Consider the following 25,600-nt stretch of genomic DNA (forward strand, 5'->3'; position numbering starts at 1 on the left):
CGCCCGAAGCTTCAGTCTGATTCGCTGACGTTCACGTCTGGTGAAAGTATGTGGTGAGCCCAAAGTAATGTAAATATAAACGACATTGCAACACATACGGATTAGGATACATAAGGTACAAGTGCCGAATTAGGAATTCTCTTCATTGTGTTATATCATCAGTCCGCCGCTGTCAGCCTGTTCTCACGACACAAGTAGGTACCATTTGCTCCTTGTTTAATGCAGACGAAATAATGTTGGCGTTCCAGGTTTGTTAGTGTGTATTTCAGTTGCAAACGGGTGTAATATAAGAAACATCCTTCAACAAATACAGATAGTGTGGAAACATTCTCATGTGGTGGGACTGGATATTTTGGTTCGAACCGGTGAAAAATCTCCTTTTGTTTGGGGTCCATGTTTTGGTCATTGGAGATTCTTGGGCAGCTAAAACTATGACGTAAAGTGAATTTTGCCGACTTTTGACAACAAGTGCGCATGCTCAGATCTTTACACAATGGTTTCCTGTTTTTTTCCAGAGCTTTACACCACCTTTGACCATATATGGAAGTTAAAAATGACGCGCTTGGCCATACAAGGAACATAAATTGCAATCAAAGAGTGTACTAAAAGTCAATACAGGCTTTATGAAGTATAATTTCCTTTAAAAGGTTTTCTTCATTTTCAGCATATTTTCAGCGTCAAACACCATATAACTATATATTTTTGGAATCAGCACATAATAAGGAATAGAGGAATGATAGTTGTTTGTGTTTTCATCTCACAATAAAGAAAGTCGCTGTTTAACGGTTTTATTCATTTTAAGCCCGTTTTTTAATCCAACACAACAAAACTATATATTTCCGGATACAAGAGGCAATATAGAATACAATAATACCACCTTTGTGATTGAAATATCGATATTTCAGAAATCGAAACAATCTGCTAATTTTGAGTGAATTCTTCATGTGCGAATTTGTAAGGTACTAAGCTGAAATGCAATCCCATAGTCTGGACCAAGTCAAAGATCTTATGACGAAAATTTCAAACAAATTGATGGAAAACTGTCGCCGTGAGAGTGCGGCCTCGACTTTTGCAAACGGTCAAATATGACGTCATCAAATAGGCCTATCCAAAATCGGCGATAAGTGTTTGAAGCAAAAGCTCTCAAAAAATGTCTGTACCAAGTGTCGTCACAATCCGTCCAGAAGTTTTTGAGAAAAGCTTTTCACAGACAGACAGACACACAGACATACATCGGGAGACAGACATCACTCTCCACCAATGTTAAGACATTCAGTCATTACTTGACTGAATGTAAAAATGAGAATATCACAAGTCATACAGTTATTGTATATACCGGAACATGTAGCCAAATGAAGCAAATTGACGAAACACACACAAAACCAAACACAAACAAGCAGGCAAGCATACGAGAGTCAACTGAAACTTTCCGGGCCCGACTGGGAAGGAGTTGACTTACGAGACTAAAAGAACTTTCGATTTAAAAATTGTCCCTCCAGACTTTCATACACGTGTGCCACGATCAGAGCCTTAATTGATACCGTTGCTGTTCAAACTTTTAGCGACCGTAGGAAGGCATCGACGGCAGTCATATGACGTCATTGTCCGTTTTGTAATTCTCACCCCTGAGGTACTTCGTGTTTGCAAACAAGATAGTTTGAGGGTGCCAAATCTGGCGAATAGAGCCAATAGTTAACGATCTCTCCTGTGAGATGCCAAGTGTATCAGGAATATGATAGGTACCCAGTTTATTACCGTTAGTGGTCTTCCACGCCGTTTGTCATCTTGGATGGTTCTCCTTCAAATCCTGAATTTAGCTTCCCACCTCCATACTATGGTGCATGATGGGGGATCCCTGCCAAATGTTTCCGTAATGTCATCATGTTTTTACAGAAGGCTCTGTAGTTTTCTTTCCATATATTGTTGGTTTTCACCATTGTGGGGTAAACAGTTGGCAATGGTAATTTGTGATGTCACGGCACACACACTTACTGGTTAAAATACCTTTTATTTTGCATGATGTCTTCACAAGAATCTTTTTTAGTTCAAGCCAAGTTTAAGTGTCAAAGTCAAATCCTTCCTGGTCAGGCCGGGTACTTCTCAGTTAGCCCTCGTAATACACAATAGGAATGTAATTATTGCATACTACAACAAACAGCCACCTGATGATCAAACGCAAGATGATAAATATGCAAACAGAATAAAAAATTGCAAAAGCGATAAAGAGTAATAATGTTCTAGTCTAAGATGCATCAATGCCTTTGTAATAGGTGTGCGTTTGAGATTACTGTGTATGTGATCAAGGTATTTGCACTACTGTCGTTGAACAATTGTTATGCTTAGGCGTTTAGGAGTATGCGGAAGTAAAATTCCGACTAATTATTCTGAAAATGCTTAGGTAGTCTCGAATTAATCTGAACGCAGCACCTTACTGGAAGCAAACTAGCGTTCAATGTTGGGGTTGAATAGATGACAAGACACACGAGGAATGCCTTAGTATCAGTGTTTTAGCATTCTATTTTTCAAATCTCAACTGTGTCGGTAGGTTTTTTCAGATCGTGTTTTTTTTCTCCATTGGACAGTGTGCTTGTTTTCGCTGTGTTATGAGTTTAAGCCCCGTGAAGCACATAATCTGCATGTGTTTGCTAGATGACAGTTTCGACTTTCTGAACCCAATGGAATTTACCTGCTTCGAGGAATATGTAATCATTAAACATTAATTAAATATGACGATGAGCGGAATCGGGATTCCTGATACCGGAAAGCTGACCTCGATAACCACTCGCCGATTTAAATTCATTTAAATGATTAGCATAGTAAAGAACAATTCTTGAGAAAATCATTATAAGGGCATGTAACTTACAGCACAGCGAATGTCTCTTGAACTTTTTCAGGTACATTTTATAAAAACAACTTTCCAAAATGGCTCCTTAGGTGTACTACCTTTAAGTTAACAAAAACACCATTTATCCCCAAGCAATTTTGTATCCACCGATAAAGTTTTAGAATAACTGATCATCAATTTGCAACACACACACCGACACCCCCCTAATGCACACACACACAATGTCATTTCTTACTACTGGACACATAACACACCTCATATGTTCCCCAATGTCCTTGTTGTCGTCATCTTTGAACACAAAGGCAACACTCTGTGAATGACTGTGTCGCCTCGCTGCCTCCAGTGCCGCCACCTTCACTTTGAATTCGGTGACATCAGTGTAGGTAATGTAGCAGTTGTCATCTTGAAAACTCATTGCTTCAATCATCAGGGAAAGGACATCTCGCCAGCAACGTTCCATTAGTATGGCCCCCTTCTGATTACAAATTAAGAACAATTCAGCGTATCATCGACTTAAGTTGATGCGTTATTCTGATATCAAGTAAGAACAAAGAATGCTCATTTGAGTCATTTTCTTCAAAAGAAATATGAATCAGAAACAAATTGTCTGCTGCTCTGGCTTCATACATATTGAAACAAGTCGTGTGAAGCGATATCAAACTTTCCGTCAGTCTGTCAGCCTGAAAAACAAGGTAAGGCAGCACCTAGTGATCAGTCATCATCAATACTAGCAAGGGTAAGCTACCCAAAACTCGAAGACCGAGAAGGATCGAGCCTGTTTTGGCAAGGCATTCAAACATAGGACCTCATTTGCAAAACTGATTTTCTTGTTTCACTTTTGCGCTCATTTTTAGACTGATCATAATATCAATATATTTTTGGATTCAGGAAATTATACAGAATACAATGCGATACTTTCTTTTAATTGTTTAATGAAATTTTTAGTTTGATTGGAATTTCTTCAAGTTTTCAAGTTGATATGCAAACCAAAAGTCTGGACCTTGCCAAACATTGCTTGGTCAAAAATTCAGTCCATTACATAAACACATGAGATCAAACTAGTACCCTCTCAGCTGTTTGGAAACTTTATTCCAGCGAAGCTCACGACTTGTTTGCTTGACCTTTCGGATTTCATGGGGGCTGCCATTTTGGTTTTGATGCGCTTCCTTTTCCGGTTTACGTATTTTCTGGTTTAACATAGCATTTGCGTTTTTTTGTCAGAAGAGTGATATTTGGTTATGAAGGAAGTCAAGTCCGCCATTACCTGCCACCTCAGGTTGGTGTTATTTTTTAGGTCTTGGTGATGTAATATTTTCCCTACGGTATTATTCATGGTTATCATAGTGCAGATTCCAGGGAAACGGTTTTTTGAACAGCCTCTTAAACTGAAAAGCTACAAGGTCAACAACATAAACAGGTTACTGGTGTCTCGGGCATTGATGTTTTTAAAAAGATTTGCACAGCAATTTTTGTGTGTGTAAAGAGATAATGAAAATAAAGCATAACAACTTTTATATTTTTGAAGTGGAATTAAATGTTTTCATTTTTTTATTTTGAAGTGTTTTTGTATGCAGGTTTTATTGGATGGGTGGGGGGTGGTTTTGATGGTTCTGATTTATTATGATGTAAGGGTGTTTTTTTTCCTTAATTATTTATTTAATTGGTTTATGCAGACTTCATGGCAGCCACTGACCTGACGATATGACAGCCATGAATATCGAACGCAGAAGAAGAAAAAGAAGAAGACAGTCTAACAGGAAAATAATTCTGGTATGCTCATAATGTCTATGCCAGTTAAAAAAAAAAGTCATGAATTGAAATTTACCCAGGTTAGACATTAGCATGTCGTAATTGTGACAATGAATGTATCCGTAAACGCACCAAGAGACTTACTTAGAAAAATTGAAGTCATGCATCTTCAATATGACTACAATCACAAACTGAATAAGGGGAAATCATGTCAATTTGGTGGTCTGGATCATCAGCTGTTGCTCATTCGCTATAATGGTCTACTTGACAAAGCCCGTCTTCATGTGCTTCTTTGTTTCTTAAAACCTAGTGTAGACAACATGTAGGCGTTTGCAGACTGTTTATTGTATTGCCGTTGTTTGTTTGTGAGTAAAACTATGGTGTGACCTCAATTGTTTGAAATTTGTTGTGTATGTTCTACTTTGTGTAAGGTGTTTCTCCATGCCCCCAGAAGAACCGACATTATATTAAAACCTTCATACCCTGAAAATACTTGCATACTAGATGTTGTTTCTTATTGTAATGATTGGGGACAGGCAAGCTCTTAAATTGTGCAAGCCTTCAGAAAACTGTCAAGTCTGATTTGCTAGAACAAGCGATATTAACACGTTATTAAGATGAATATTTGATTAAATATGTGCAGGAACTACTTCAGCAGATTCATATGGCCAGTCTCACAATGCAAGGAAGGTGAGTAAATTGAATTATGTCTTTCCCACCTGTTCTGTGTTTAGTGTCAGCCGTGATTGCCTGATGAGAATTTGAAAACATGTTGCTAACTAACATGAACCCAACCATGAAACGTGATGTAGGTGAGTAGCCCATATATGGTTGGGTGTTAGCAACATGTTTTCACATAGAAAATGGTGGGCACCTGAACAAATATCAGCACATTACAATGAAGTCTTACTTTGTGATCTGATGGTTTAATACCCCCCCCCCCCCCCCCCCAAGAAGAAGCTCACATAACTACCAACTACACAATTTCATTACAGAATCAAACAATGGGAAGAATCAGGATTCAGCAGTGCTAGGTCGTTGAGGGGGATAGCTATCACTAGGCACTCAGCAATGAATAGTTGAGGTTTTCACGGACATTAACAAAATCCGGTAACCTACGGACAGTAAATTTCACAGGGAAGGGAACAAGAACGTCAAAAATGGAAAAGTATGTTTTTTCTTTCAAACCATTGATAGAGCTCTGAAGCTTCACACAAGTTTTGCAGAGAGAGAACTCGGCCTATTCATTTTTGGCACTAAAACATGCACACACACAAAAAGAAAGTTTTAAAAAGTGGCGCCGATGTATTCTCACACTCACAGCCTTAGAATATTGCAGTTTGTATGTTACCAAATTGAGGCATGATTTTACTCCATGCAATTACCTGACCAAATCTGCGACAGTCGGGCAAACTTCTTACAAGTCGGATTGGGCCTTCAATCAAATACTCAGAAACCAGCAGCTACTTTAAGTAATACTAGTTTTGTTGTTATTTTTTACAGCTTGTACTGAATGTGTTTTCTTTTATCTCCTCAGAATCGAGTCAGCCAGAGAAAGACCATTGAGAGGGAGAGCGCACAGTAAAGCATATATGGCATGCACTTCGGTGGACCAGTGCCATCATCTTCATAACAAGAGATGCAGATCATATTTTCTTATGTTTAAGTATAGCTGTTAGCAAAAGTATTTGACGATTCTTGGGTACGACTTTCGTGTTTAATCCTATTAGCTTGTGCACAGCCTCAAAATCTGTTTTATTTTGATTTATCATTTATAGTTTTAATTTTTTTTTAATGGAATTAGTCCAAAATAATGTAAATACATCTAAGGTTGCAATATTGTTTTCTTGTATATACCCTTAAAACTACCTCTTCGTGTAAACAAAATTTAATTGTAAAAAGAAGTGTTTGTTCAAGGGAGATAATTTGAAGCAAATTTTTTTTTAAATCAGTAAAACTGCGTAGTGACATCCTCAGTTAAATGTTAAAAATAAGGAATAAAGGTATACACACAGGTTGTACCCATTTTCTTGATTGCACTGCTTTTAAGTAGAAAGCTTTTTTTCTCAGAATTATTTTACAAATAAAATTCAAGGGAGGCAATTGATATGATAAAAAGGAAGAATTTTTCTTTTCTTAGAATACTGTACACATTTAGTAAAGTATAATTTACAAGACAAAACACAGGTTGTTTTTTTTCTGTGCCTACTACTTGACAAGAGAACCACGAGATTTGTGCAGATTATTTAAAATTTTCTGTACAGTATATTTTACAAAGACAGATCCATACAATATATATAATTTTGTAATAGATGTTTACAATTTGTGGGTATGTTTTTTTTTTAAATCAACAGTTCGGATAGCCACAACAAGTGTGTTTGTCTTGTGATTTGAGAGCTTTAGCACTGGATGCTTAGAATCCTCTTGATCATTTACTTCAGTAGGTTAAGCCACCTTCTCCAAAATCTTCTCTCCTATTCTGTGCTTACTACAGTGGGTTTGACAAGAGAACCACGAGATTTGTTTTTGTACATATGTTGCTTTTATTCTGTACACTTTAATATTTTAATCCTATGTGCACATTTTTTTTTTAACTGTGTTTTTGTTTTTGTTTTCCTGTATTCAAAGTGTGTATGGAAACCACAACCTGTCACAGCAGTATTATTAATCTGGATCTCCCTGCTAAGAACGTAATTAACAGAACGTGTGCATGTAGCTAAAGAACTTAAAAAGAATTTCTGCTACTTCACTCAAAATACGTCCATCCTCACACTCATATTTTCTTAAAATAATATTTGTTCATACCAACATGTTTGCGAATTATTCAATTTTGCGTAAAATATTCAATTACGATTTCTTTGTGTGTTGCAAAATTATGTAATAAAATTATGCAAGATCAAATTCAAAACAGCAATAAAGCTGCTGACGGCAGAATACCTCTGTTGACTTCTCTATCTGTTGGGTCAAACTATGCTAAGAACCAACACTACTCTTTGAACTATGCCACAGACATGTTTCTTCTAGTAGCTCAATATCACGTGATACAGTCTCAAAGACAGAACAACGCAATAACCTTTTTTTGTGTAGATCCCGTCTGTATAGATCTATGATTCGATTGACTTTTTCCTGAAATAAAATATTCATGAAGCGGGTTCTGACTGAGTTAATATATTTCTGGAAAGCTGAACAACGCAATGCGTCTGTGACTGGTGAAGAAGCAGAGCTGGAGCTTTATGTATTGTTTGTCGTTGGTTTTATTACACGCGCACTCACATACGGTCAAAAAATGTTGCATGTTCCTGCTTGACAAACAAATGCCTGCATACATGCATGTGTGCACGTTCGAACGTACGAACATTCATACCTGTGCAAACAATCTACCACTTCAAGTTAAACACCCAAACCCCACACATTCCTCCAAAAGGAGTCTGAAATACTGGCATTTGTGGTATTGAACTAGGACCTCAACTTCCATTGTCTAGATCTAGTGCATGTGGGTCTCATGTTATACGTGTGAAACCACTTACTTAAAAAAGAAAAAATCTTGTAAGCTTATCAACTAAAAACAAACAAAAAACTAACAATTATATTCTTAAACAAACTGGTTAGAATAACAGATTTAGGAGAATGCAATGCAAGGAACATCTTTATCTAATTCGGTCGATGCTTAGATCTAGAAAAGCACCCACTTATTCCAGTATAATAGAGAGAAAAAATCCAATTGAAAAAGTTCCAGATCTAGACAAGGCAGCACTGGCATCAATTTTAGCTAGCAAACTCGAACTTGCCCTGCAGTCATGCAAGGTCGAACCACTTTCCCTGCCTAGTGGGGGTTTGGCGGGTAGAGGGCCGGTGCTGGCACACTCGGAGTGAAACGACATGTCACCTACTTCGATAGCTTCTCCGGATTTACGTGTACAAACAGCGTCCGGGTTTACCGCTTCGATTCTAAACCCTAGTTTCTCATGTTGGTAACAAACTGGCTATTTGTTTATCAGATGTGTCGTTGTTCCACATTAAATGATGCTAGAATGCAAGGTCGCAATCATTTGGTTATCAAACCAGGTTGTGTTCTTTTTTTCATCACCTTTTTCCGCGCAAACAGTTTTGCGCCATTTCTTTTGCGCAGACTGGGCGGGACAGGAAGCGGAAGCGCATCACTATTTCTGATTGGACAATGATGCCGACGCCCACTTGACCCCCACTACAATGTCAAGGTCGGAAAGTCGTGAATACTGTAATCGACTTGAGAAATGTTCACAGCGATAATACATGATAAAGAAGGATTCGTTGTGCCCGATTATGGGCTACAGTTGGAGATGGAAGTTCGCCAAAAATTGGGACCATACTAACAAAAATACGGTGGGTAAAATTGGCGCCCCCATTTTTTGAGCAAACGCCACCCAAGGCCGCTTTGGACGGGTAGAAATTCTGTACTTTCCAAGTCTATTTGTGTGTGGTTGTTCAAGACTATGGATAAAGCTCGCGTGAGAAGATTACGTCACGGTCAAAAGTCTTTGACGTCAATTAATGCATCATGACGTCATGCCTCCCTGTAGTCTTTTTCTCTCGCGCGGTGTGTGTGTGTGTGAGTGTGTGTGTGTGTTCATTTTGTGCACATGTGTTAGTGTTAGTGTGTGTGTGTGTGTGTGCGCGTGCATGAGTCTGTACTCGTGTGTGTGCGTGTGTGTGTGTGTGTGTGTGTGTGTGTATAAGAAAGACTAAGAAAGAGGGAGAAAGAGTGTGTGTGTGTGTGTGAATGTGTGTGTGCATGAGTTTGTGTGTATGTTTGTGTGTGTATGAGTGTGTATATGTGTTTGTTTGTAAAGGTGTGTGTGTCCGTCTGTCTATGTGCGTATTTGTTTGTTTGTTTGCTTAAAGATAGGGTGTCCGCCAGAAAAAGGCCTTCAGATCGCTCTAAAAGCTTTACCAGAAGATTCTGCGTGACGAATAATGTTACCACACAGAAGGACTAACTTAACTTTGCAAAATTAAGAGTTTGGGAAGTTGAATCAATTGTCGTAATATCAAAGGAAAATGCACTCTTGTGATGTGTTCCGTGGGTGGTGTCCCTTGATTCGAGACAACATGGCGACTATCAGGGAACGTTTTGACGAATTGGAGACTGACCAGGTAAGTGTCGGATTTGTAGACCACAGGAAATGTTGTTTATAATCAAATAGGGCTTTCAATACAACAGTCAGTATTAGTGTAAAAGTTGATCCCAGCAGGACTGCAAAGAAATCTGTAAGGCGAGTCATTTCGAACCATTTGGTTGGTATGATGAGATGGATACCAGTAAGTTCGTCAAACGGTAGATTCGTCACCGGTCCCCGGTAACTTCGCCACAGTAACTTCGCCACAGTAGTCCGAGCGCGGCTGTTATGTAATGGTAATACAACCTTGCACCTCCCCCCCCCCCTTTCTCTCTCTCTCTCCCTCTCCCCCTTTCCCGCTCTCTCTCTCTCCTTTCACAGAGCATATATATATATGTGATGTTGTGCGTATTTATTTTGTATCTCTTTTTTCTTTGAGTAGGTGAAGTACACAATCTAAAATGGCATTTTCATTCTCTCTCTCTCTCTCTTAAAAATGTGAATCTTGAATCTCTCCCACAAATCAAACATCTGAAAGCATAAGCTCTAAGCATAAACACCCGCCCACCCTGCTGGTATCTTCGTCACCCGTGACGAATCTACCGTGTGACGAACTTACTGGTAGCCGATGAGATCACTTGTTTTCAGCTACTAGAGGCAGTAGAACGAGGACGTCAGCCGGCTTTGCATATGGTTTATCCCACACAAACTTAATACTGACTTTTCCCCTCCCCTCCAAAGTGCTGCTGATGGAACTTTGGACCATTGTAACGCTTGAAATTTGTGGAGAAACATCCAATCTGAAGTTAATTTTGGCTGACGTCTTTCCGATACGGCGATAGCTCAATCAGTGAATGTGTGTAGATCATGGATTGGAAAATCAAGGACTTGCCTTCTGAAATAATTATAAGACTCTGCATTTGCACTGTTACTCTTTTGATAATATATATATATATAGATGCATTTATTTTTTTTAGCTACAATTCATACCACTGGAATAAACACAACAGTAAACTAAAAGTAAAAGTGTGCTTTGCTTGCAAGAGTGAGTAGAACAGAAAATAATAATTATCACACCCATTTTAAAAGCAAAAATTCTATTCGCACTAGTAAAGGTTATGAGAACTGAATTTTATTTGTTCAATGGGCAGTCGATAGAGAATGAATCATGCTCTTTAAAGTCAAGTGAGCTTTTCTTGATGATAATAGGTTTGATACAGATACTGTAAATTGAGTAAGGATGAAGTATGAGAACTGTAAACTCTTCTCGTTCCGTCTAGGCTATGGAAGTTTCGCTTCCAGCAGAACATGCTGTCCTTACTAGTGCTAGAGGGCGGCAGGAGAGGAAGAGGTGCGGACAGAAAGTGATCTGCTGAGGAACCAATTTGAAGGTAAATCAGGATTAGTTTTAGTCCTTTTCCTAGTACTTTCCATGCACGGGTTCACACACACACACACACGCATGTATACACAGAATCATGAATGACAATAGCACTTGCACAAATAGTTATATAAGAAATAATAGGGTGAACTTTGATGACAATAACAGAAGATATTCTTTTCTTGGGTGAAGAGTATAATGGGGATTTCACAGTTATAATTATGGCAAGGATAGAAGTGTGCTGTGCATCTGTCTGTCAAAAGGGCCCACCAACATTTTGTTTCCTCTGAAGAGCAATATACCACAGTTGTGTGATATAATTGTACGTGCAAGAATGCCTTTTGTAAAAAAAATTCCTGATAACATAGTGAGACACACAGAAATGCAATAGACAACACCCTTGTGACATCATTGTTTATTTTGCTGTCATTAAAATGATCCATTCATTGTTATTATACATTCATCAGAATACTTTCCTATAATTTACATGGAATGTATCCTGTGAGGAAATACACAAGTACAGGTTGTAACAAAACACTCTCCTCTGAATTGTTTAAGGTTTCAAGGGAAAATGTGCTAGATGTAATATGAGAACATTAGATGAGGTAAAATTTACAAACAATAAAAACAAGAAGAGCAAACGCTCGATCGAGTCACTTTCGCAGTTCTGAATATTATATGAGGCATCAGATGGACAGGAAGAAATTGCTATTCACAACACAATGAGTCACGTTCACATAAAATTTGAGCCCGGTCACTTTTATAGTTTCCGAGAAAAGCCCAACGTTAAGTTGTGTGTTGCCGAACAGAAAAGGCTAGTTATCTCCCTTGTTTTTCTGATAACGTTCGTAAAAGGCTACAGATGTAAATACTTTGATGTAAAGAATAATCCTACAAAGTTTCAATCACATCCGATGAACTTTGTCAAAGATATAAAATGTCTAATTTTTCCTTTGACGCTGACCTGTGACCTTGAAAAAGGTCAAAGGTCAACGAAACCATCGTTAAAGTGTAGAGGTCATTGGAGGTCACGACTAAACAAAATATGAGCCCGATCGCTTTGATAGTTTCCGAGAAAAGTCCAACGTTAAGGTGGTGTCTACGGCCGGCCGGACAGACTAACACTGACCGATTACATAGTCACTTTTTCTCAAGTGACTCAAAAAACTCTGAAATAATTCTGTCTGAGAATAGGGTTAAAATAACAGTTTATAAACATAAATCAGAGAAAGTAACCTTACAAATAAGGGGGCATAAAAAAGAGGGTTTCTGTACAGTACATGGGTACACTGGGCACGAGCTATGAAAAGGAAAGGTGTACCAGAATTCAAATGTCTTGGAGAAATGTGTACAAATGAGGCAAAACTCGCCTCTGACAAAATGGATATGATGCAAAACAACATGTTTAAATAATCAAGTATTAGAAGATTATTTCAAGGAGAGGGTGACATATAGTATATATGTGTCTCAAGAGACAATCATGTGCAATTCATTCCAAGAAGCTAAAGATATGTTACAGGTGCCTCTATACAAATATTCACAATGTCCCAGGACAGTCTTGTTTTACTAACCAGTGTCATCACTCATGTACATTTCTTCTTCTGTGTTCGATATAATCTATATTAAATTGCTTTCTGTTTTACATACCTGCCTCAACTCTGTTCTATCATACTGGAAAGCCTGTACCGTCACAGGTGTATATCCACCCCCTCCCCACACACACACACCAAGACATGCTCTATTACATAAATTACAATTTCTTCTTTCTCATTATTTTCTCCAATTTTCTTAAATTTGGTGCATATTTTTTTTAACAATTTTAATGTTTAAATCTGAATCAAGTTTTGTCACTGAAAGATGATTTTCTGTTTACACTCCAGGATTTCGATGCACTGGTGGTTGGTGCTGGATGAGAGTTTCCTTTCACATGCTTGGCCCAGAGAAGCGACGCCCTCGTCCTGGAAGAAGCAGAAGAGGGAGACATCAATAAAACACAACACTATGCTGCTTACAGACAATTTATTTTGTGCAAATATGGTTATTTGGGAGAACGAGTCCAAATAGCCAGATACAGTTAATGTGTGTAGGCCATAAGGAAAAAATGTACCGATCCAGCTGGCCAGTACACAGACTATATATGCTGGTCGCCTGTGCTAAGTACAGAGTTGTGTCAAAAGTCATGCATGTTGAAAAGGTGAATTTAGAGCGTAGGTTTAGATCACCCCAAAGAAAAATCACATAAACCAGTCTGGGTGGCCGGGTGGTAACGCACTTGCGCTCGGAAGCGAGAGGTTGCGAGTTCGACCCTGGGTCAGGGCGTTAGCAGTTTTCTCCCCCCTTTCCTAACCTAGGCAGGGATGTCGTTAGGCGTCAGGCATAGACCGATTGAAAGGCTCAAATGTCCGATTCACATAGCAGCATGGCGGTCTGATGTCCTATCATTTTGAACTGAGCGCTGTCATTCTCCGATAAGAACACCATTCCTTCGGACAGCGTGATATTCGATATTTTCCATTCAAGATACACATTGTCCAAAATTGACCGAGCACTCTCGCCTACAGGTGCACTGAAGTCGTGTAGTGCTGATCTTGCGTTTTTGGGAATTCCAAACCGTTTGCAATATGAGCCGTTTGGGTACAACCGTCTGCAGCACACTAAAGTTTAGGAGTACGGGAGACAACTCCAACTGACTATAAGTCTTGCGTCTGCTTTTGGTTTCAGTTTAAGAAATTTTGACGAAGCGCATTGAATTATGCCACCGAATTAAAACTAATAGGCCTGCCAAAGATCAACAAAAGCTGAAGACCTTTGGCTTTTCAACGGCATCCTGTGCTACATTTCGGTCAAAAACAGGTGAAAACGCGACGAGCGTCACAAGAATGACAGTGCCAATGACAGTGTCGCATTGGAAACTGACACAGCCACGGAAAGAGACGTTTTGTATTTTGGGACTGCTGCCGGAAGGAGACCGTAATATATGGTTTCATCACTGTCAACTGGTTACAGAAAAAATTGTCTGCTCCAGTGAGCGGCGAAACCAAACGGTTGATTATCATGTGACACTTTTGTCATATTTAGAGTTGTTTGCACAGTAAATACAGCCGCGAAAAATAGCTCGCTTGAAACTGTCTTGCATATCAATTCCTTTGTAATTTATAAATTACCAAAAAAAAACATGAAAAATCATTATCGACGATCTCGAATCTGCTTATTGTTCACAGAACCCACTGTATATATTTATTATTTACCACTGGGTTACATTTTCATTCCTATTTGCTGATGTGTAAAAAAAAATTTTGTACTATGCACACTATTTACTCGAGTCAGTAGTTGCGGGTAAAATTGATCCCTGTTTTGAATTTTGTGGAATCATTTTGCGACATATTGATAAAGTCACGAGACAAAGAACATCAACAAAGACCATATGGGCAATCATGTACATTTTTGCGGGGTGTAACGGAGATCGACTTTGTCTTTATAAGAATAGGAATCACATCATCTTAAACTCTACACATGGTGTCAACTGCAACGCGTGTGTCACACAGCATGACAAATAAACAAGTCGCGTAAGGCGAAAATACAATATTTAGTCAAGTAGCTGTCGAACTCACAGAATGAAACTGAACGCAACGCAACGCAGCAAGACCGTATACTCGTAGCATCGTCACTCCACCGCCCGTGGCAAAGGCAGTGCCCGTGGAATTGACAAGAAGAGCGGGGTATTCGTTGCGCTGAGAAGGATAGCACGCTTTTCTGTACCTCTCTTCGTTTTAACTTTCTGAGCGTGTTTTTAATCCAAACATATCATATCTATATATTTTTGGAATCAGGAACCGACAAGGAATAAGATGAAAGTGTTTTTAAATTGATTTCAAAAAAAAAAATTTTCATAATAATTTTTATATATTTAATTTTCAGAGCTTGTTTTTAATCCGAATATAACATATTTATATGTTTTTGGAATCAGCAAATGATGGAGAATAAGATAAACGTAAATTTGGATCGTTTTATAAAATTTTATTTTTGTTTACAATTTTCAGATTTTTAATGACCAAAGTCATTAATTAATATTTAAGCCACCAAGCTGAAATGCAATACCGAACCCCGGGCTTCGTCGAAGAGTACTTGACCAAAATTTCAACCAATTTGGTTGAAAAATGAGGGCGTGACAGTGCCGCCTCAACTTTCACGAAAAGCCGGATATGACGTCATCAAAGACATTTATCAAAAAAATGAAAAAAAACGTTCGGGGATTTCATACCCAGGAACTCTCATGTCAAATTTCATAAAGATCGGTCCAGTAGTTTAGTCTGAATCGCTCTACACACACACACACACACACACACACACACACACACACACACACACAGACACACACACACACACACGCACATACACCACGACCCTCGTTTCGATTCCCCCTCGATGTTAAAATATTTAGTCAAAACTTGACTAAATATAAAAAGAGCCCCTGCAATGAATATTCCATGCTTAGTCCTATTTATCAGTTTTGGTGGCGCTGATTCGGCAAATGAAATGTTTTAATTATGTTGTGCTGGCTTGCAGCCCAAGAGAGATATTAAACAAAACAAATAGCGAACGACGAAGAAGAAGAAGAAAACAAAAGCAAATGTATTTCTTCGGGCCTAACCATCATAATGCCATAATATATGCATGGTGATCTGTAAACTTTTGTTCTCTGTGCACAATGCATGTGTAAACATTTTGTTGTTCGCAGAACGCAGAACCAATTTCACATTTTAACCCTGAGGCTGGTTGTCGCGACATATGTCGCGCTACTTTAGGTATACTGTCACCTGGTTGTCACGACACATGTCGCGCTACTGGCTGAGTCTGTTTGGTCGGTTCCTATTACCTCCCATGTATGCGAAAACCTATAATATTATGACCGTTTTTTGTTATTTTTCTCTCTGTTAATTCACCAGTGGCTATGTAACATGTGTTACAGAATTGCACCAGTGTAAGGGTTAACATTTTATTTTTCACTCACATGTTTGCTGAACTGTACAAATTTTGTTCCATTTAGTGCTGTTTTTTTCCCGTCTCAAGACATATATGGTGATGTGTTCAACTATTGTTCTCTGGGCACATTTTTTTGCACATTTATGTCCCTCACTTATGTCAATGTAGCCGCTAATTTGTTTAAGTCCAGTCAATCGTACAAACGTTTCATTGTGGGTGACTCGAGCTGTCGGGGTACTGCGACGAGATATCTTTCCCAATTATATGATTGGTGTTATATATTCTTTTACACATTTTAACTAGCATTCATCATCTTGATTGAACTTGAAGCGTGACAAAAGGATTTTGTCACATTGATTGAATTTTCAGACTGTCCACATTGACTGAAATCTAAGAAAAGGGCACAATTTAACGCTGTTTTATTCTTTCCCAATTATATGATTTGTTATTGTTCACAGAACCCACTGTATATTTACCACTGGGTTACTTTTTCATTCCTATTTGCTAATGTGTCAAACTTTTTTTTGTACTGTGCACACTATTTGCTCATTTAATGCTGTGTTTATTTCACTCCCATGTGTCATATTTTCTGAGATTTCGGTCAATGTAGCCACTTTTTTTGTTTGGCCGCATTTAGCCTTTCCTTCGTAACTGTCTGTCTTCACCAAACTGTAGATTCTTGCATTACTAATGGCGAGCAGCTATGCAAGAAAACAAAGAAAGTGTATTCAAGCGCCGAGCCGGGTAAAAAGAAAATATCACTACATTGACCGAAATTTCAGAGCTGCTGTGTAAATGGTTTGCAGTTCATTGCACATTGAACGCTCCTTTTCTTAGGTTTGATGTTTTATCACATTTTGTTGTTCTGTGTGTGCTAGCGCTTTTTTTGGGTAACTTTGTCGCAATTACTTCTAAATTTAATATGTTACTGTTGTCACTGCACAAGTCATGGCCAATCCACCACTGTGCCCTTTTTTATCTCTCCCAATAAATGTATGGCATTTTGTTCTGTAGGCGCTTGCCATTGCACATTGAACACGTTTTTGTTGTTGCTTATTCATAATTAACTCTGTAATTAATGAAGAAGAAAAAATCCCGTGCGGAGCACGGGTATTACTAGTAAATTATAATACATTACATAAAGCTCTAAATATGTAAAAATATCGGTTTCCTTGCCAGACAAGGAAACTCAAGGCATCCTGTCAGGGAGAGAGTGAGCTGAACTCATTTTGACCTGAGTTCAGGATGATGGTAGAGAGCATAGCAAATTTGAACAAACAGTCCCTGCTTTTGAATTTTTGAAGAAGCACAGGAAAAATGTTTTTTCTTTGTATTTATCTAGACTTTCTACATTTAGAGTTTTTATTCAATCTATCCCGCACCTCACATTTTAACAGTTTCCACAATTTGACTGAACTGATGTTTATTTTAACTTTAATTTGAACTATCATTTATTCGAGTCTAAAAAGTCTGAAAGAGTTACAATGTGTCCTTTTTGCTGATCAAAAACTGTTATTATATGTACCTGAAATTTCAGTAGTTGGGGATGTTTCTCAGGAAGTATTTGCTCATCTTGTAGAGCCTTCAAAGCAGGTCTCCATGACTGCATACCCTAGGTCCCTGGTCATACGACAGCAGCCAAGAGTGCTCATTGACAACATGGTGCAGCTGTGGAAGTAATACAACAATGGCTCTGGGTTATTGAGATCTCTCAAACAGTGAAATTTAGAATCCAGACACTAGTTTCATGTTTTTCCCCCTTGAACTGTTCAGAGAGAATGTGTGGCTGTGGTCTTGAGATTTACATCAAATAAAATTGAACAATGCTCTTGTCAATTGAGTATATTTGTGTGCATTTGTTGTTTCATTTATTAATAATAATAATTGTCTTGTCCTCTAACTGTAACCATTTGTTTCTCCGCAAAAACGCAATAATAAAGAAAGAGACAGTTATTTTCAAACCAATGGCAGCTTATGCAATCCCGGCCGATTTGCTTATACAAATAAATATTATATACACATGATCTTGATAGAAAACTAAACAAATTAAAAAATATGACCACTCACCTGCACTCATTCTATGGGATGTATTTCTTTGAAACTAATTACATAGTATAAATAACAAATGAAAACACAGGCACACACACACACACACACACACTCTGACACACACACACACAATAAAACATCATTCACTCTTCCATTTCATTTGGTTCAGAGACAGCAATGTGCAAATTATAGATTTATTGACTTACACCGACTCCTCTACAGATGAAATTAAGAAACATCTGACTCCTGCATCACTGGTTGTCGTCCGCCAGTTGCCTTGATAGATGTAGAAGATTGCTGTTCTTGTGTCTTCGCATAGTAACTGGTAAATGAAAAAAAAGTATGTGTGAGTTTTTCAAAATATGCATCTGTGCACATACACATTACATAACATACCATACGCTATGTAAAGATGTAATTTTCTCCACATGATTTACACAAAGAAACCATGAAGAGCGTATGACTACATTTTAGGCCCCCTGCTATTTTATTTAATAATAGTTGGGAGGTACAGAACTCCTTCAGTCAAAGCATGGAGCGCCTCCTGCCAACTTCTCAAAAGATTGTAACACCTTCCTGGCTGAATAATTTGACAAATGTATACAAGTATTGAAGTAGGGAGTAATATATTCCTTTTTATATACAGCTTACCTCACTGGAAGAATATTGAAAAATAAGTACAGGAATGTGATCTATGAAATCTGAGAAAATCAGTTCATGAACAGGAGGGATTCTCTAAATGGGAATAAATTAACGAGGTTATGAAAACAAATTCTGAGTAAACAATGTCTTAAAATGGAAGGTCAAAGGAGTCTGAAAGTGGGGGGTCTTATAAAAGTGGGATCCACTGTATAAACACAAATGAATGATAAATATACAAAGGAACAATCACACCAACACACACCCATCCCCCTAAAAATAAAGCTTATTGTTGCGTACATTCTCCTGTTACTTCTCGAAGTTCTCCTCTTGTTATTTTTTGTTCTAATTTTCTAAAAGAGAACATGATGAATGTATTGAAAATCTGTCTGCATCCTCATGACTGTTCCCGTTTCACTTATGCCTCTTGGCTGCACACTGTCACAGAATCAGCTGTTCCGAGCACAAATCCTGCTCGGCAATGTTTACAAATGATGTCCACGTCATAGTTTATAAATAGCAACAGAAACAATGGTGGCGCTAGACAGTCTCAGACACCCGTGTACACAAAGCACAGCCATGTGTAAGTGATGTTAGACTCGCCTGGCGATAGGTTCTTGGCGTTACCCACACCCCCCCCCCCCCCCCCCCCTAGCTCCTAACAGTATAGCGCGGACCCTAGCGTGTCACTGAAAACATAACAACTAGAATCAGCCGCCACAGCCACAAAAAAATACGTATGCATGCGCTCGCTTGATCAAGCATTCATTAGATCTACATCGATACAGTACTTTAGTGCTTCGACAAGCAATTAAGATGGAGGATGATGAGTTTGATTTGAAACTTTCGTTTGAGTTGTTTCTTGACAACAAATCGTACGTGGAATCTGAACGATTTACTGAGGAAGATCTTCGCAATGAACTGTGTATCGCGGTGAAGAAAATGACACTGACAGTTCCAGTGAGTTCAAGTGACGGAATTTACGAAAGTGCACATGGATACAAACAGTGGCTGGTCCATTTTCGTGAAATGGCAGGACCAGCAAGCATTACTGATTAAAAATGTAATGAGGCTTCGGCCAGGAAAAAGTATAGATCTACACAACAAGAACTTGGATTGTCGTACTTACAAATCTAGCAGGATTTCTGCGAGCGCTTCATCGGCGCCGGCGGATTCTGCCCCAACGGTTACACTTACACTTTTACAGCCTCCTGTATCCATCGTTCCCATTGATATCCTATGAATATGGTTCGCTTGTTGCGTTCTGCTGTAGTTTGTCGTCTGCCTCGCTTCCGTTCAGGTTCTGTCATTGGTTTCCTTTTCATTCTGGACTCAATTTGCGATACGTCCGGTTCGTCCGCCATTTTTTGCCAGTTGTCATGACAGCAGCCGTCTCGGCGAGCACAGGCGACGAAAACCAGTCTTGACGGCCAATTTTAATCTTCAAATGGTGGAGAGCTCGGTCGCGACCAAATGCCAATTTACTCATTTTGATTTAATTATTTGGCATACTTCTGGTACTTTATTGAGCAAACCGAGCCAGGTGTGTCTTAATTAAGGTACACTAGATTCCCCAAACTCTTCAAATCGGCTCAATTCGGCAGAAAACTCTCCAAGATGGCGGCGTGGACACCCTATCTTTAAAAGCAGGATAAAAACACCTGGCGGTGCGCCTATGGTGGTGGGGCCCTGCCAACACCTGATGTAAATGTGTTGGCAGTTGCTGAATGTACCACGGAGTCTTGAACTTGTAGGCGGTTCCATTCAGCCGGCGTCCTGGCAAAAAAAGAGTTTCTATACGGTTCAGATCGGCTATCCGGAATTTTGAAGGGTCTCGAGTTGTTGTAGACTCGCTTCTCAACGGGGTTTTCCGATGTGCACCCGTAAAACTTTGTTGATATAATTTTCCGCTTGGTCTTATCTGCGGGGGTGAGGAAACTTTCTGGGGGTATGGCTGGTACTTGTCCTCCCGTTATTTTATATAGCATTGTCAGGCGGAGTTGTTTGCGCCGATCTGCAAGTGTGGGTAGGTTTAGTCGCTGTAGCATTGCTGTGATGCAGCCAGGTTCTCTGGATCTGTAGTCTTTGCAGATGAATCTGGCTGCCTTGTGCTGTACCTTCTCGATTTTGTCGATGTCCTGTTTTAGATAAGGGTCCCACACAACTGCCCCATACTCAAGGGTCGATCGGACAAGAGTGACGTACGCCATGCGTCTGCACTCTTGCGGGCAGTTGTGCAGGTTTCTTCGTAGGAATCCGAGGACGGACCCTGCCTTGTTGCAGATGTTGCAGATGTGGGGTGACCATTTCAGGTCGGAGGATATTTGGATGCCGAGATAGGTACTCTGGCTGACGTGTTTAAGGATGGTATTGTCCAGTGTGTAGAAGTACTGGGATTTGGGTTTGGTGGATAAGATGTAGCATTTCTGCGCGTTGAATCTCATGCCCCATTGTTCTGCCCAGCACTCTAGGTTCTTAAGGTCTTTTTGAAGTTCGATGTGGTCCTGGAATGAGCGTATGTCACGGTAGAGTAGGCAGTCGTCTGCGAAGAGTCGTACGTTTGCCTTCACTTGATCGGGGAGGTCGTTTATGTGCACAAGGAAGAGAAGAGGTCCAAGGACCGTTTCCTGTGGGACTCCCGAAATGACTGGGACTTCGTCGCTTGCTTCTCCTTCCAGCACCACCTTCATCTTCCGCTTTGTCAGGAAATTGGAGAGCCAGGTGTGGATGGGTCCACGGACACCGTAGTGGTCCAGCTTGCCGAGCAGCTTGTGGTGGGGGACTGTGTCGAAGGCCTTACTGAAGTCCAAAATGGCAATGTCAGTTTGCCTTCCCTGGTCGTTTGAGTGGAGGAGGTCTTGCATAGTGGTAAGCAGTTGGGTCTCGCAGGAGTGTCCGGTTCTAAATCCATGGTTTCTGCTGGTAAGGATGTTGTGTTTCTCAAGGTGAGTGTGTAGGTGGCGGCAGATGATGTGTTCCAGCAACTTACAGGCTACCGAGGTTAGGGACACGGGGCGGTAGTTTTCTGCTTTGTTCTTGTCGCCTTTCTTGAACACGGAAGAGATGTTCGCTGAGCGCCAGTCAGATGGGACTTGGCCTGTGCTGACTGAAAGATTGAAGATCAGGGTGAGGGATGGGGCAATGGAATCTGCACATATCTTTAGTACTGTGTTGGGTATGTTGTCGGGGCCAGGGGCTTTGGAGGGGTTCAGGTTTCTTAAGAGTTTTGCCACTCCGTTTTCACTAATCAAGAGTTCATTTAGACTGGGATAGGGCTGGCCTTTCATCTGGGGGGGTGGTGAGCCGTCGTTTCGGGTAAAGACAGACTGGAACTGGTTTAGGAGGATCTTGGCTTTGGAGATGCTGTCACTGTATAGGGTGCTTCCGTTTTGTAGTGGTGCCACTCCTACGTTGTCCTGGCGACGGGCTTTCACGTAGCGCCAAAAGGGTTTGGTGTTGTTTCCCTTCATCCCTTCAGTTATTACACTGTTCAAGTACTCCCATTCGGCGCGGCGTATTTCACGTCTACATTCTTTCTTGAAGAAGTTGTAGTTGTCCCAGTGTCTGGTCCGTTTGGCTTGTTTGTACAGTCTCCGTTTCTTCTTTAGGAGTTTCTTTATCTTCCTGTTGATCCAGGGTAGGCTGTTGTTTTTCCTTCGTAGGGTGGAGGGGACGTGCTTCTGCACAGCTGACGTGACTGAGTTCTTAAAAGTCATCCAGAGTGTTTCGATGTCAGCGTTTTCAGAGGCCAGTTGTTTCAGCTCCTCTGCGGTGCGGTCAAGCACACTGTTCATTTCGGCCCAGTCAGCTTTGGAGTACAGATAGGATCTTCTTGGTTTCTGTCTCACTCGTTGGGGATGGGTGTCAAGGTCGGTGATGATACATTCATGGTCAGATATGCCTGGGATGGACTGGGAGTTTCGGGTGAGGGTTGGGTTTGAGGTGAAGACTAGGTCAAGCAGACTGTCTTCTCTGGTGTTGTCATGATGGACCTGGGTGAGTGCGGCTGATGATGTGAGGTCTACAAGTGTCTGTTGGGCTTGTCGGTCAGGGGCACTTGGTGGTACTGTACCTGAGTTCCAGTCAATGTCTGGGCAATTAAAGTCGCCAGTCAGGACTGTGTGTTTTTGTTTCTTGCTTGTGTTGATCTTTTGTAGAGATTTATCTAGTTCTGTGAGGTCAGTGTCATTTCTGTGAGGCATGTAGAAACAGCCTATCAGGAGATCTTTATTTCTCTCTAAGTGGATTTGGGTCCAGATGAGTTCGCATTCTGTGTCCAGGTCTGGCTGGGCGGTAGAGACCAGGCTCTTGTGCACCAGGATGAAGACGCCTCCTCCTAGGGTGCTGCGGTCTTTCCTGTATGGTGTGTAATCTTCTGGGAACACTTCGCTGGACTTTATGTCCTGTTTCAGCCATGATTCTGTACCACATATAATGTCAGGCTTGGTATACTTGACCATTGCCAAGAACTCAGATCGTTTTTTGACTATGCTGCGGCAGTTCACAGTAAGTATCCTGAGGTTTTGGCGGGTTGTTTGTGGTAGGTCATGAAGGGAGCTGCTTTTGGAATTTTTCTTATCTTGTTGACTGCAAATGTCGTGAGGAACGCGATTATCTCTTTAACCCGCTGTCACACTTCTCCCACCAAAATATTTCAGTTCACAGTCTCAGACTCTACCACCACCCAACCCCCGTCTCCCCCTCGAGAGATCAGATGCGCAACCGACAAATCTTTGAATGTCTTCACAGATTCATGAAATATGACGCTCCTGCACCACTTTAAATCATATCATCTGACCCAGATGTCAAGAAATGACCATAGATCACATTACAATCGCGTGTAGCCTTTCTCATGTGCTTGAATTTCCCTAGTAACTGCGGAAAGTCAAAATTTGTACATAATGCGCTTGAAATGTGTAAATACTTGAAGGCCAACGTTCACAAACACATTGAAGCAATGAAACAAATCGATGATATGATGCTATGACACCTTAGGCCAAAGTACAAACGGTAGTTTTGTGATGATATGTCATTTGTGAGGAATTACAGGTGATTTTGTGCAGAAACTTACGTCGCGTGTCTCCCTTCGGACAGAAAAATAAGGGTGCAACCGCTTCGGACAGATTTGCCTAGACGTAGTGCAACCACGGTATACGGTGTGAGTAATGTCATTAAGCGATATTTCTTAGCCTATTTCCATTATGTTTGTCTTTTTTTTTCTTGTCATTTTTTTTTTTGGGGGGGGGAGGGGGATCGAGGGGGGAGGGGGGGTGGCATTGTGCTCTCCAGTGGGAATTGTTCTTTTGTGGGATGAACCTGTACTGAATTGTTCTTTTATTGTTGTTCTTTTGTGTGAATCCAGTGGGATGAATCCGTGTACTGAATTGTTGTTATTTTGTGTGAATCAGATACATGTGACATCCTGTTGTAACCACAGTAAAAGAGTGTGTTGTTTGCTGCATCAAGTCTTGGACCTAATATGGATTCCAGAGTTGTACGAACAGCTTCCAAGATTGTGGGTTGTGAGCTTCCCTCCATTGCCTCCATAATTATACACATCCCGAAGCGCTCAGAAGGTCAAAAAGATTCTGGCAGACAACTCGCACCCTGCTTACAAGTTGTTCCGGCCCCTACCCTCGGGCAGGCGTTTTCGCTCGATCAGGACACGCACCGCGCGTTTCAGAGACAGTTTTTATCCAAGTGCAGTGCGTGTCCTGGCTCCTTAAGTCCTTTAACTTTCTTGGTAAAAATTGAGCTTCTACTCAAGGTTTATGTCCTGGTATTTTGTTGGGAGACACAGCCGTCAAGCCTTTAAATACCATATTTCTTAAAGTTCACCTACCCAGTGTAGTATTGTAATAAATGTTTTGGTTTTAAAATTATTAAGGATTTGTGATTTTAGTTATTGTCGTCATAATTGATGTCTGATACATATATAATTCTTACTGATACTTCTATACTGTTTATTTCACGCATATGTATAATTGATGGTTAAATACGTTTTGTTAAGGAGGAGCATGCTTGTGCGTGTGTGCTGTTGTGGGTTTTGTGTGGGGATGTATGCGGGCGTGCGTGAGCGTGTGTGTGACTGAGATTGCAAGCGATGTTTGGAAGGGTGTGTATGGATTGATTGCTTGTACTCATGGCCAAAACATGTCCCTTGTATTCTGCACATGGTTGAAATAAAGTCTTATGTCTTATGTCTCATTAGGTCCAAGATCAAGTGTGTGCATGTGTATCTGTGTGGAGGTTTTCCCCACCTTGTCAAAGTCAGTTTATTATTGTATGGTAAACTGTCTGTTTTTATCATTATTTGACAAGCTTTATAAATAAGCTGCTTTGCAACTTTTGTTTCAACGTTAATTCAGGTGCCGGTGAATCTTTTAATTTTGCTGCATGGGAAGAGAAAAGTATCTCTGATAATTTTTTTCTGAAGTGTACTTACCGTCCCTGACTGCCAGCTATACCTTCTGGCAAATAGGACAGCTGCATGTCTGAAGTGTACTTACATTATTTTTAAACATTTTTTAATCCTTTTTAGAGCAAACAGAACAGGAAACTGGAAACAAACTTGTAAAAAAATGATGTTCTGAGCAATCTTTGCTCTCTCTCTCTCTCTCTCTCTCTCTCTCTCTCTCTGTCGCTCTCTCTCTCTGTCGCTCTCTCTGTCGCGCTCTCTCTCTGTCGCTCTCTCTGTCGCGCTCTCTCTCTCTCTCACAGTTTCATCTTCATTATACAACGTAATAACATAAGGGTGTCACTTATTCACAAAGAACAACAGAAACAATCAAATTTCACTTACTAACCTTCAAAGATTTTACCACAGTCTATGCCATGGGAAGGTGTACTTAAAGAGGC

The 25,600-nt window shown here is 40.2% G+C and overlaps 1 long non-coding RNA gene across 1 annotated transcript; it reads left to right on the forward strand.

Moving 5' to 3' along the window:
- The first annotated feature begins 4,318 nt into the window (after positions 1-4,318).
- On the forward strand, positions 4,319-6,366 carry LOC138977370 (uncharacterized). The gene is made up of 3 exons (XR_011459249.1): positions 4,319-4,615; positions 5,238-5,284; positions 6,132-6,366. It is a non-coding gene; the product is annotated as an uncharacterized lncRNA (long non-coding RNA).
- The last annotated feature ends 19,234 nt before the right edge of the window (positions 6,367-25,600 follow it).

Source organism: Littorina saxatilis, linkage group LG9 (genome assembly GCF_037325665.1).
Source record: "Littorina saxatilis isolate snail1 linkage group LG9, US_GU_Lsax_2.0, whole genome shotgun sequence".
In the NCBI taxonomy this organism is placed as follows: domain Eukaryota; kingdom Metazoa; phylum Mollusca; class Gastropoda; order Littorinimorpha; family Littorinidae; genus Littorina; species Littorina saxatilis.